Source organism: Canis lupus, chromosome 11 (genome assembly GCF_048164855.1).
Source record: "Canis lupus baileyi chromosome 11, mCanLup2.hap1, whole genome shotgun sequence".
Taxonomy (NCBI): Eukaryota; Metazoa; Chordata; class Mammalia; order Carnivora; family Canidae; genus Canis; species Canis lupus.
In genome coordinates this window covers 10,794,116-10,805,543 of record NC_132848.1, presented here as the reverse complement: position 1 = coordinate 10,805,543, position 11,428 = coordinate 10,794,116, and the positions used below count along the sequence as shown (strand labels likewise).

The window sequence follows — 11,428 nt, the reverse complement described above, 5'->3', positions numbered from 1 at the left end:
ATGGTTCCCAGAGGGGTTGGGGGCGGGGCACTGGGGGACATAGGTGATAGGGATTAAGGGGAGCACTTGTGATGAGCCCCCGGTATTGTGATTAAGTGTTGAATCACTTTATTGTACACCTGAAACTAGTATTACACTGACTGGAATTTAAATAAAAACTTAAAAAGAATAATGTCTCAAAGATTACTCTTAAGCCTTTTGAAAAAAATGCTTTTGATCAGGAAAAAAAAGTTAAGGACTAGTCTGCTCATACAACAATTAGCTCTTTCCACGTAGAAAAGTATCATAAAAGCACACCAGATTAAAGCAGTAAGACTGAGGTTGGCTCTCTGCCTTGTCTGCCGAGGAATTTTAAGACCTCGACTGGTCACTCAACCCTTTCAGGTCTTGTTGGCATTCAAGTTGACAATGGGGTGGCAATACATCAGAGTTTCCTTGGAGAGACTATGTCTCTAATGCAAGAAAGAGATGGTTTCAAGCTTCCTTCATTGAGAAATACTTAAGATCAACTAATTGCACTGCACCACATCAGAGTGCCTCGTCTAGAACTTGCCTATAAGGAGATGAAACACTAAGAGGTTGACTTGAGAATTCAATTCTCTGGATAGTTATGCTTTTCATTATAAAATAGAAAATCAGCATGCTTATTTTTATCAACTTCCATGAGCTTGATCACTGCGGATCTGCCATTGAGAGGTACGTCCATTCCAAGGAAACTGCAGATTTCTAGTCCCTAAGGTGGCAAACTAAGATGAATTCCCAAAAACTTACTGAGGTCAGTCTGGGGTTGTTGGAGGTCAGTCTGGGGTATTAGTCAGTTCTACCCCAGACAAGTATGACTCGCTTTCTTCAAACTCCAACAAGCAACTAGCCAAATATTAAGTTTTTCATTCATTCAATAGACATCAATGAGTATCCAATTCCATACGCTGGAGGAGATCATAGTGTTAACTCCGAAAAGAGACACAAATAATATGGTCATGATTACAAACAATAAGCAAAATGTAAAAGCGAAATTAGTGAGAGAGAACGGAGGAGAGGAAGTTTGGGAAGGATTCATGGAGGAAGTGATATTTATGCTAAATTATGAATGGTATATAAGGTTGTACATAGCTGAAGGGGGGGGGGTGGGGAGAGGAGGGCATTCCAGGCAGTTGGAGCAGCTCGTGCTAAGGCATGGGAATGAGAAAAGACACGGTATGCTTTATTAGGAATCATAACAAATTTAGTGGGACTAGAACAAAAGGTATAAAATCAATGGAAAAAGAGCAGGAAGGAAGTAGTGATGGAATCATAACAAATTTAGTGGGGCTAGAACAAAAGATACAAAGTCAATGGAAAAAGAGCAGGAAGGAAGTAGTGATGGGATTTAAGGGTAGATAGATAGTTTGGAACCAGTTTATGAAAGTCATTTTGTGCTACTTAAATTGGATTGTATCTTGTATTCAAGATAGAGAAACATATGTTTGAAAATGAGATAAAATCAGTTGATTGGATTTATTCCTAAAGACTTTTTATTTACTGGAAAGACATTAACCTGAAAGAAGATACGTGGTGAAGTGCCTCATGGTTCTAAAGTCGACATTATCTTGCACTTTTTATCAACAATTTTGTGGATAGATAAAGTAACTTCATCAAACTGGCCAATAATGCAAGCCTGGAAAAAAAAAGCCGCAAGTTTGGGTGACTGAATCAAAAATTTGAAAGACTAGCTAATTCAACTATTCTAAAGATGTTTATTGAACATCTATTATGTTTCAGGTCATTATCTAAGTGCTGAGGATCCAGCGATGAGCATGTCAAAGTCCTTGGTTTCGTGGAGTTTATATTCTAGGGAAGAAGATTGATGATAAACAAATAGGTAAGTGTAACATATAGTGTCACTCGCTGACAAATGAATTGAAGGAAACTGAAAGATTGCAAAGGGCGAGCAGGAGTAACGGCAGAGAGAGAAATTCTGGGGGGAGTGAGCTCCAGGCAGGGGAAGGGCAAGTGCAAAAGTCCTGAGGTGGGAACCAGGTTGGCACCAAGAGGCCTGGCGTGGCTGCAGCTGACGAATGACGGGGAGAGTGATAAGAAATGGAGTTAGACAGGGGCTACCCCAAAATGTAGGATCAGTGATTCAAAACAAACAAGATGGCCCGGAACCACAGTGTGTATTAAGTCATTTGAAAATAGCTGGACAAAAATAAATAAATAAATAACTGGACAATGTTAGGACAATGTTATAAGCTCTGGGTTTTATTTTGTGATAATCAGTCACACAAGGAAAAGGTGAAGGAGATAGATGCTTATCAGAAGTTTATGTGAAAAAGATCTCAAGGCCTTGGGTAGATCCTTTAGCTCTGTAAGAGCTCGTAGGAAGCCTTGCCTTTGACGCACACACATACCCACACTTGGGACAAACTTAGACTAAATTAACAGAAATATAATATATCCAAATGAAATAACAGAATAAATTAATCTTCTTTTTACATACAATATTTAAAGTATTACATTTGATTCAGTATGATAAATTTTAAGAGAGCTATTGGTGATTTAAAATCTTTCCCATTATCCAATGGCAAGGATGCTGAGAAAAATTAAAATACCCACTCATATATTTTTTTTCAGCTTCTCATCTCATCAGTTCTGAGCTCTGCTTATGTCTGTCTGTCTGTCTGTACTCGCTCTGTGCCTAGTGTGGGACTCAAACTCACAACCCCGAGATCGAGAGTTGTAGGCCACACCAGCTGAGCCAGTCCACTCTGCCCCACGAGCTCTGCTCATTTAAAACTCATAGGTCTCAAGTGAGACGTGATCCCACGTGGACACAGGGGTCTTACAAACCAGGGCGTCGAGACTGTCAGTTTGGGCTCGTGGTGCCACTGGGCCAAGAAGAAAGATGTAGCTTGCGGTGGTGTGTGGTGGTTCTGGGTATCGATGGCAGCTACAAAAGGAGAGAATCAGACTGGGGAGCACAAGGAGGACGGGAAGGTTTGAGACTGGAATCCGGGGAGCTGTGCCCCCTAACAGTTCCACAGCCAGTGATGAAAGCTAGTGTGGGGGCGCCTGGGGGGCTCAGGGTATGATCCTGGGGTCCTGGGATCGAGTCCTGCATGGAGCCTGCTTCTCCCTCTGCCTGTGTCTCTGCCTCCCTCTCTGTGTCTCTCATAAACAAATAAATAAAATCTTAAAAAAAAAAAAAAGAAAGAAAAGAAAAAAACAAGCTAGTGTGCAGTGAGCACTGATGCAGACCGCTGCCGGCTCGCACCCTATAGGGACGGAGGCCTGGCGGGGAGCCTGCACCCCAATGTGCCAGCCCGGGCCCAGGGCACGTGGAAGGAGAGTGACTTGCAGCAGGCAACAAATTACAGAAACTAAGACTAGCGCCGCCGCGCAGATTTCCCGTTTTGTATGTACTTATGTATGTTCACCAATTACTTATTTTCCCCTCTCTCTTCTCCCGTGGTATGGAAGGAATATTGGTGATAATTACCTTTATTCTTAGAAAAATCTTAGATAGATTAAAATCACCTGGACACAGAGATCGTGACTGATGAGACCCTGTGCCTCCCCTTCTGAAACAGCGACAGCATCTTCAATTATTTAAGGAATATGGTGCGATGTTGTTACTGTCACTGGAAGTTTAGGCATGAGGTGCAAAGGTGAGGACAACCGCTGAATGGCTAGAGGGCGGGATTTGTCCATCCTTGCCCTTCAGTGCTTTCCTGTGCCTTTTGGAGAAAACTGTGTCTCCTGGATGCCCTGACAGCTAAGTCCTCACTTCGGAACATAGAAGGGGTGAAGACTTTTGGGGCCCTGGCAGTACGGTAGGAGCTGCACAGGTGGTGGTCTGGCCCCTGTTCCCGCTTTCCTCCGGGGCAGCACCGTTTCCAGAAGCACCAGCAGCGAGCCCTCCGCAGCCTCGGCAGGACACTGCTCATAGGCATTTACTCGCACCTTTTCTCTTTTTTTCTCCTTTATCCATAACAGTGACAATGGCTTCTTGTCATTGCTCATCTCTGGATAACTTCACATTTTCCTTTTTTCTTCTTCTTTTTTTTTTTTCCACTTGTAGCCTTCACAACCTTTTGATAAGCAATTCCCAACATGAAATTCCATCTGTTTAAAAGAACTGGTATAGGGGTTCTATTTCTCCATGAGGACCAACACTGATACAGGCGAACCCACGACTCAACCTACGACAAGAAAAACGTGGAGTGGATGAGGAGGAGAAGCATGGCCATGGACAAGCCAGGAAAAACTGGAGAGATCAGATAATCGGATGTCTTTGGCAAGTGCAGGACGGCCTACAACGATTTCTGATGTGTAGCAGTTTCGGGTAGGAATGGGGTCCAGAGTGTGCCTTGGAAACAGTGGCTGAAGAAAAGTGGGCTGTAGTTTCACTGTGATTGATGAGATCATTTGACTGTGATGCAGGGATGCTACTTGGTTCACTCAGATGGCCACTGAAACAAGGACCAATGATGCTGGGATATGAGGACATGTCAGACTATGTCTTCTACACCATGGCAATACATTTTTATTAGAGAAATACCTTTTAAATTTTTATTTATTTATTTATTTATTTATTTATTTATTTATTTATTTTCAGAAAGAGAGAGAGAGAGCATGTGTTTGTGTGTTTGTGTGTGTGTAAAGAAGGAAGGGCAGAGGCAAAGGGAGAGAGATCCTCAAGCAGACTCCCTGGTGAGCGCTGAGCCCAACTCGAGGCTGGATCCCAGGACCCTGAGATCATGACCTGAGCCGAAATCAAGAGTCAGATGCTTAGCTGGCTGAGTTCCCCCAGAACCTCCCCTTAACCTCTGTTGCTGAAATCTTCGCAGTGATGGGGCAGTGGTATTACCTGCCATTTCTCTTCCAAGAAACACAAAAACAGCAGCAACTCATTAATTTGGTATCAAGAGAACAAAATGTGTGGCAGTGTTATGCTCTTAAGAAGCCAACACTGGGACCCCTGGGTGGCTCAGCGGTTGAGCATCTGCCTTCAGCCCAGGGCGTGATCCTGGGGTCCCGGGATCGAGTCTCACATCGGGCTTCCTGCAGGGAGCCTGCTTCTCTCTCTGCCTGTGTCTCTGCCTCTGTGTCTTTCATGAATAAATAAATAAAATGTTTAAAAAAATTTTTTTAAAAGCCAGCACTAATTTATCTTTTAGCTGGATTTGCCTGGGAAGTGTTTTTATCATATTTACGCCCTCCGTAACTTATGCCCACAAACAGTCCCTCCAGATAGAACTCGTTAGAACTGGTATTTCACCCTGGAGTACACTTTTGCTATTTCCCTTTATAATTAATGTATTGTGGGCCCCATTAGCCTAATTACATAGGCTCCATCTCCACCTGCTAGAGAAAAACACTGTATTCGGTCCCATGTTCTCTGCACTGTGATAAGTTGTATTTTCAACTGATAACTACAGCCCCGAGTCTGCTAACTTCAGCAAGTTAAAAATTCTATGTAGGCTAAAAGGGATAGAGGGACACAAGTCTGAGGAATAGATACTTTATGGTTAAAAATCTCTCTCTCCAAAGATCTTGTGATTTGTGTGTGTGTGTGTGTGTGTGTGTGTGTGTGTGTGTGTGTGTAATAAAGGGCAATGGAATAGAAGATTATTGGTAGTTGCCAGTTGCTATCAGGGGTGGAAGTATGCAAAAAGCCAGGCCAATGTCGAAATGCATAGGATATTTTTCCAACATAAAAATAGTTTTATTATTTTCTGGTAACAAAAATGATACATACTCATTATAAAATTTCAAATACATAAAAGTCTAAAGTAAAGATCATCTGAATACCATGGCCGGGAAAAAGATGCCTCTCTTGGCAAAGATCTCTGTATGAAACATACAGTATTTTAAAATATCCAGTATTATAAATGGGCCCACATTGAACATATTATTATATAGCCTGCTTTTTCATTTGATAGTATTTCACGGACCAATTTCCCTAGCAATGAATAAGACCTAAATGATTTTTAATGACAGTCGCATATGATTTAATGGTATATATGTGCTGGAATTTATTTAACCCATTTTTTATTAAAGGATATTTAGGCTATTTCCAAAGGCTTTTGTTGTTGTTGTTTTTAAAGATTTATTTATTTATGTGAGAGAGAGAGAGAAAGAATACAAGCAGGAGGGGCAGAGCCAGAGGGAGAGAGTATCTCAAGCAGATTCCCTAGGATCATGACCTGAGCCAAAATCAAGAGTCTAGCACTTAACCAACTGAGCCACCCAGGCACCTCCCAAAGTTTTATATCATAAACACCATCAAGTACTTCTTTGCCCTCATGTTTACATACTTGTGTGATTTTCTTTCACTGGGATAGATTCTAAACAAATTGCTGGGAAAGTGTATCGTGAATTTTTGACACATATTGCCAAGTTTAATACATACTGTCTTCTGGAAAAGCTGCACCAATTTTCACTCTTGCCAAGAGGACCAAGAACGCCCCTTTGCTCATATTCTTGTCAATTATTTGAATATTTGCCCATCTGGGTGCATACAATTAATACCAATAAGGTAGGGGCACCTGGGTGGTTCAGTTGGTTGAGCATCTGCCTTTGGCTCAAGTCATGATCCCATGGTCCTGGGATCGAGCCCCACATCATTGGGCTCCTTGCTCTGCAGGGAGCCTGCTTCTCCCTCTCCCTCTGCCTGGTGCTCCCCATGCTGTGTTCTCCCCCTCTCTCTGTCAAATAAATAAAATGTGTTAAAATAATACAAATGAAATAATAAACACACATATATTTACTTTTTAAAAATTCTCAAATAGAGGATGCCTTTATTTTTTTTAAGTTCCCCTTTTTCAGAGCAGGTATTTCCTGATTTGAATAAATCAGGAATAAAGAGTTTTCATTTTGTATCCCCACTTCAATATTGGTGTGACTCCAGATAAGAGTCAACTTTCCCAGCTCACTAGGCATTCAAAGCCTAAGTGATGAAGGCATCTACCACATACTAGATACTTCCATGTTAACCGAGTCTGAATCTCCACAAGTAAGCTTTCTACCTGCTTACCCTCCATTGCAATTAATGTTGTTCTGTAAGAAATTTTAAAATTAAGGAGCCAATAAAGAGCTTTGGAACTATCCCCTTGCTCTTTGTAGAGGTAACCACAAAGCTTTCAATGAGGCAGATGACATCAATAAGAAGGCACTGAAGTGAAAGTTTGGTAGGCAATGTAGATCTTTGGAGCAAAAATGTCTCCCAAGAAAATACTTGCATGTCATGTTCAATAGACCATCAAATATTTATAAATAATTTGACAGAAAGATGGAAACAAACTATCACAAGTATCAGTTTATCTTTTATCAAGATGTTGGTCTGTGATTACTTAGAAATGGTTTGGGAATATTTTCCACCATGAAGCAAATTTATAAGCAATGTACACAATGTCTAATTCCTCTTTTCAGAGATACCTCAGATATTAATATTTGACATTAATAACTTTTTATCCACAAATAGCAGTATGGAACCATCTAGGCAAATGAATGCCAGTAGAATGGATCTTAGAAACATGGCACTTTGGGAACAATGTAGATGACAGTGTTGATATACTAGGTACCAATGATTTGAAGATGTTTTAAAGGAATATTTAGTTCATTCACTTTACAAATATTTATTGGGCCCCATTACGTGCCAGATACCATGTTAGTTGTTAGAGATACAAAAATGAGCAGGATATAGGCCCTGCTCTCAAGGAATTTTCAGTTTTGTGGAGAAGAGAGAAGTCAATAACTACATTTTGGAGTGATAGGGAGGTGAGGCATGTGTAGGTGCTTTGGGTCCTTAGAAGAAGCCAGATGAAGATGCCATGAGTAGCCAAATAAATATCCTGAAGAAATCATAGGTCAATGGAAGAAGAAGGTCTGTTACGGTGGCTGCAAACCATGTCATCCTGCCTAGTGCACACTAGTAGCAAAGCAACAAGCCACTGTAGAGACATTAGCTGTACAACAGGATAAGGAGAAGTCTCTGTGAACCCCTAGAAAGATCTGGCGAAGAAGCCAGAGTCTGAGTCCAGACAACACTCTCTGCGAGATGGCTCAGGGAGGCTGGTCTCCTGGAGAGCCACCAGTGAGCATTAGAATTGAGATGAAAGGGGGTCGGTGAAGGATCTCAAGATGGCTGGGCAAAAACTTGCTCTAAAAACCATTGACTGGGTAGCTTTTGGGGAGATCATACCCCGAAACCAGAAGGCCATTGCCAACTCCCTGAAATCCTGGAATGAGATGCTTACCTCCAGGTTGGCTACTCTTCCTGAGAAACCACCTGCTATCGACTGGGCTTACTACAAGGCCAATGTGGCAAAGGCTGGTTTGGTAGATGACTTTGAGAAGAAGTTTAATGCCCTGAAGTTTCCTGTGCCAGAGGACAAATACACTGTCCAGGTGGATGCTGAGGAAAAAGAAGATGTGAAAAGCTGTGCTGAGTTTTCGTCCCTCTCAAAGGCCAGGATTGAAGAATATGAAAAAGAGCTGGAGAAGATGAAGAACATAATTCCATTTGATCAGATGACCATTGAGGACCTGAATGAAGTCTTCCCAGAAACCAAATTAGACAAGAAGAAGTATTCCTATTGGCCTCACAAGCCAATTGAAAATTTATAAACTTGAGTTGAGGAGAAAACCCTGGCTCTCATATTATAACCATTGGACATTGAAAATAATGATACGGAAAAAAAAAAGAATTGAGATTAAAGGAATGGTGTTTCCTTTCATCCATTCATTCATTTATTCCCTTGAACATAAGCTCCATGAGATCAGAGATCTTTGTTGGGTGTGATCTTCACTGCGTCCCCAGCTCCCCAGAACAGTACCTGACACAAATGTTGATAAATGTTTATTCAATGAATGAATGGTTGGATCAGTGGATATATTTAACTCACATCTAATGACAAAGTGGATAACTGTTAACAGAGAAGCAGGATAGTGAAAAAAGGAGGAAGACATGTCAAGCCTTGTGTCCTCACTGAAACCTTGTGGATTCAACAAATGACATCTATGCCTTTTCATAAGAGCTTGGATCTGTGGGGGCTTCTCTGTAACATGCAGTACGAGAAAGGGTGTGGGCCTTGAAACCAGAGAGATGTGCATTCAAATCTGGGCTCTCCCAGATATGGGAGGCCCTCAGGCATGTTCCTTACCCTCTGTAAATAAGTCTTCTCACCTCAAAAAAGGGTTCAGACCTTTGGGGTGGCTGCGAAGGCTAAACAGGGAAAAAAAACACAGAAACCTCTGGACCCAGCTCCCTTTGCCCTTGCCCATCCTTCCAGCCCCAGGGCCTGTGTTGTGTGGAGTTCTGCGAGAGCTCCTGGCCCCCAAACCTCTGGATGTCCATCCTGGGCCCCCTTTTCTATGTCTCTTCCTCCCTCTCTCTCTCCAGCAAGCTTCTCCAAGAAGCCTTCCTTCCTCTCTCATAAGTACACAGTAACCTCCTTACCCTTTTATTTTTAGTTCCATTGGTTTGTGGTTCAAATACCAGATGTTACCAAACTGTTGAGTTGGCTAGTTGCCTTTCCTCCTTCCTCAGTGTCCTAGGAGCCAACACAGTGCTTGATAAATGCTACTCAGGCTAACCCTCATTTCCTAGACTCACCACATCTCAAGTCATAGAAGCTGTTTACACAGGCTAACATACCATCCCATGAGGCTACACGATAACGCAGCGAGTTTCGGATCATTATAACAATTCTCAAGAAGTCAATAAAAGTGATTATGCCAGAAGTCCCATACCTGTTTTCAAAGACCACGAAATATTTTCCCTGTGCTTTGGGACATTATAAAGTGAGGCCAAAAAACCTAACAAGTAAATAAGATTGGCCTGGGGGATTGCCCATGGTGCATTATATAGGTGAAAATGAGTGAAATTCTTTACTAATTGATCTTTGCTGATCAAAGGGAACACTTAAAGGCTCATTCTTGGTTTCTTCATGTACCTGAGTCTCCACATTATGAAGCCATGGAGGTCCTCTCTTATTGCCCAGAGCAGTGTGCAAGATTTAATTCCTATCAATGACCCTGTATTAACACACCAGAAGGCAAATCAAGGAGGACTAGTTTACTCAATAGAAGATTCTTCTAATTTTCAGCCACAGTGGCATCTGCCTGCCATATCATTGATCAGGTTATTGCCAGATAATCTGACTTGTTCTTTAAGATGTACAAAGTAGTCATACCCTAGCAAGGTGACTGCATCAGAAAAGATGACTGATTAACAATATTTCTAGAGCTCTTACTCCAAATAACTAAAAGCTTAAGTAAGAGGGTAAATATAAAAGAATTTTTTTAAATGATTACTCTCTCAAAAACCATACACCTAGATGGAAAGGTACTGATCTATGACTATTTGAGAACACTCTAAGGCAGAGGTTCTCAAAGAGTGGTCTGAACAGCAGCAGCATGAGCAGTATCTGGGAACTTGCTAGAAAGCCAAATCCCTAACCCCAGAACTACTGCATCAGAAACTGAGTGGGGTCCAGCAATTTGTTTGTTTGTTTGTTTGTTCAGCAATTTGTTCTTAACAAGACTTCCGCATCATTTGGATGCACACTGAAGTTTGGGAAACACTGCTAAGAGAATTCAAATCAACATAATTCCAACATAATTCCATGTGCCAAGTAATGGCTCAGGCTTGGTGTTCATCACAGCTTCCTTTATGACCTCTCACCAAGGGTACTGGGAGGTCCAGACTCAAGGCAAAAAACAGTTCAACATAAAGTCAATTCTTGATCGTCTTGATTACTTCTTTTGAATTACTAGTGGCAACTTCACACAATGCCAGGCTAATTTCCCCAATTCAGCCAAAATAGTTTCAGATTATGTTTCTAAGATAAGCTAAATCCTGATGGTTTATAATATATAAAGCCAAACACCAAAAGCTTTTATACTTCTTTTCATTAACATGTGTAATCGAGAGCTGCCAAACTAGGACAGGTCACAAGAAATCATACAAAGTCTAGTCCAATTGTTTGTCCCTACTAATTTTGGCACATGGGCGATTTGGGAGCATTGTCAACACATGCCATGAACATATGGGCAAGACAGTGAAGGGCAGTCAGGGCACGTGAGGGCCAGCCTGAGCATGACTTCTCTCAACTGTTTACCTGGACCTTTATGTGGACTGCCAATCAGACTAAGGCATATTCTATTTGAACCTCATCATGAGATCCTTTTTCCCAGAATTATAGCTTCATGTTTCTGACCTTGGTCTCTTAACCTGACCCTGATTCCTGATGACTTTCTTCTTTAATCATTTGTTCTTAAATCTGAAATCTGGCCTCCAATCTCACTATGATTAACCTAACTGTACTAACTCACCAAAAATAATAATAATAAAAAAATAAAGGAAGAGAAGAAGGAAGGAAGGAAGGAAGGAAGGAAGGAAGGAAGGAAGGAAGGAAGGAAGGAAGGAAGGAAAGAAAAAGAA

The 11,428-nt window shown here is 41.5% G+C and overlaps 1 long non-coding RNA gene across 2 annotated transcripts in view; it reads left to right on the top strand.

The window, feature by feature from the left end:
- The first annotated feature begins 1,130 nt into the window (after window positions 1–1,130).
- Window positions 1,131–11,428, top strand: part of LOC140642493 (uncharacterized) — a 55,162-nt gene continuing 44,864 nt past the window's right edge. For both annotated transcript variants that reach the window (XR_012038912.1, XR_012038911.1), the window contains exons 1-2: window positions 1,131–1,197; window positions 1,762–1,861. This is a non-coding gene — a long non-coding RNA (uncharacterized lncRNA). The remainder of the gene's footprint in view (window positions 1,198–1,761; window positions 1,862–11,428) is intronic.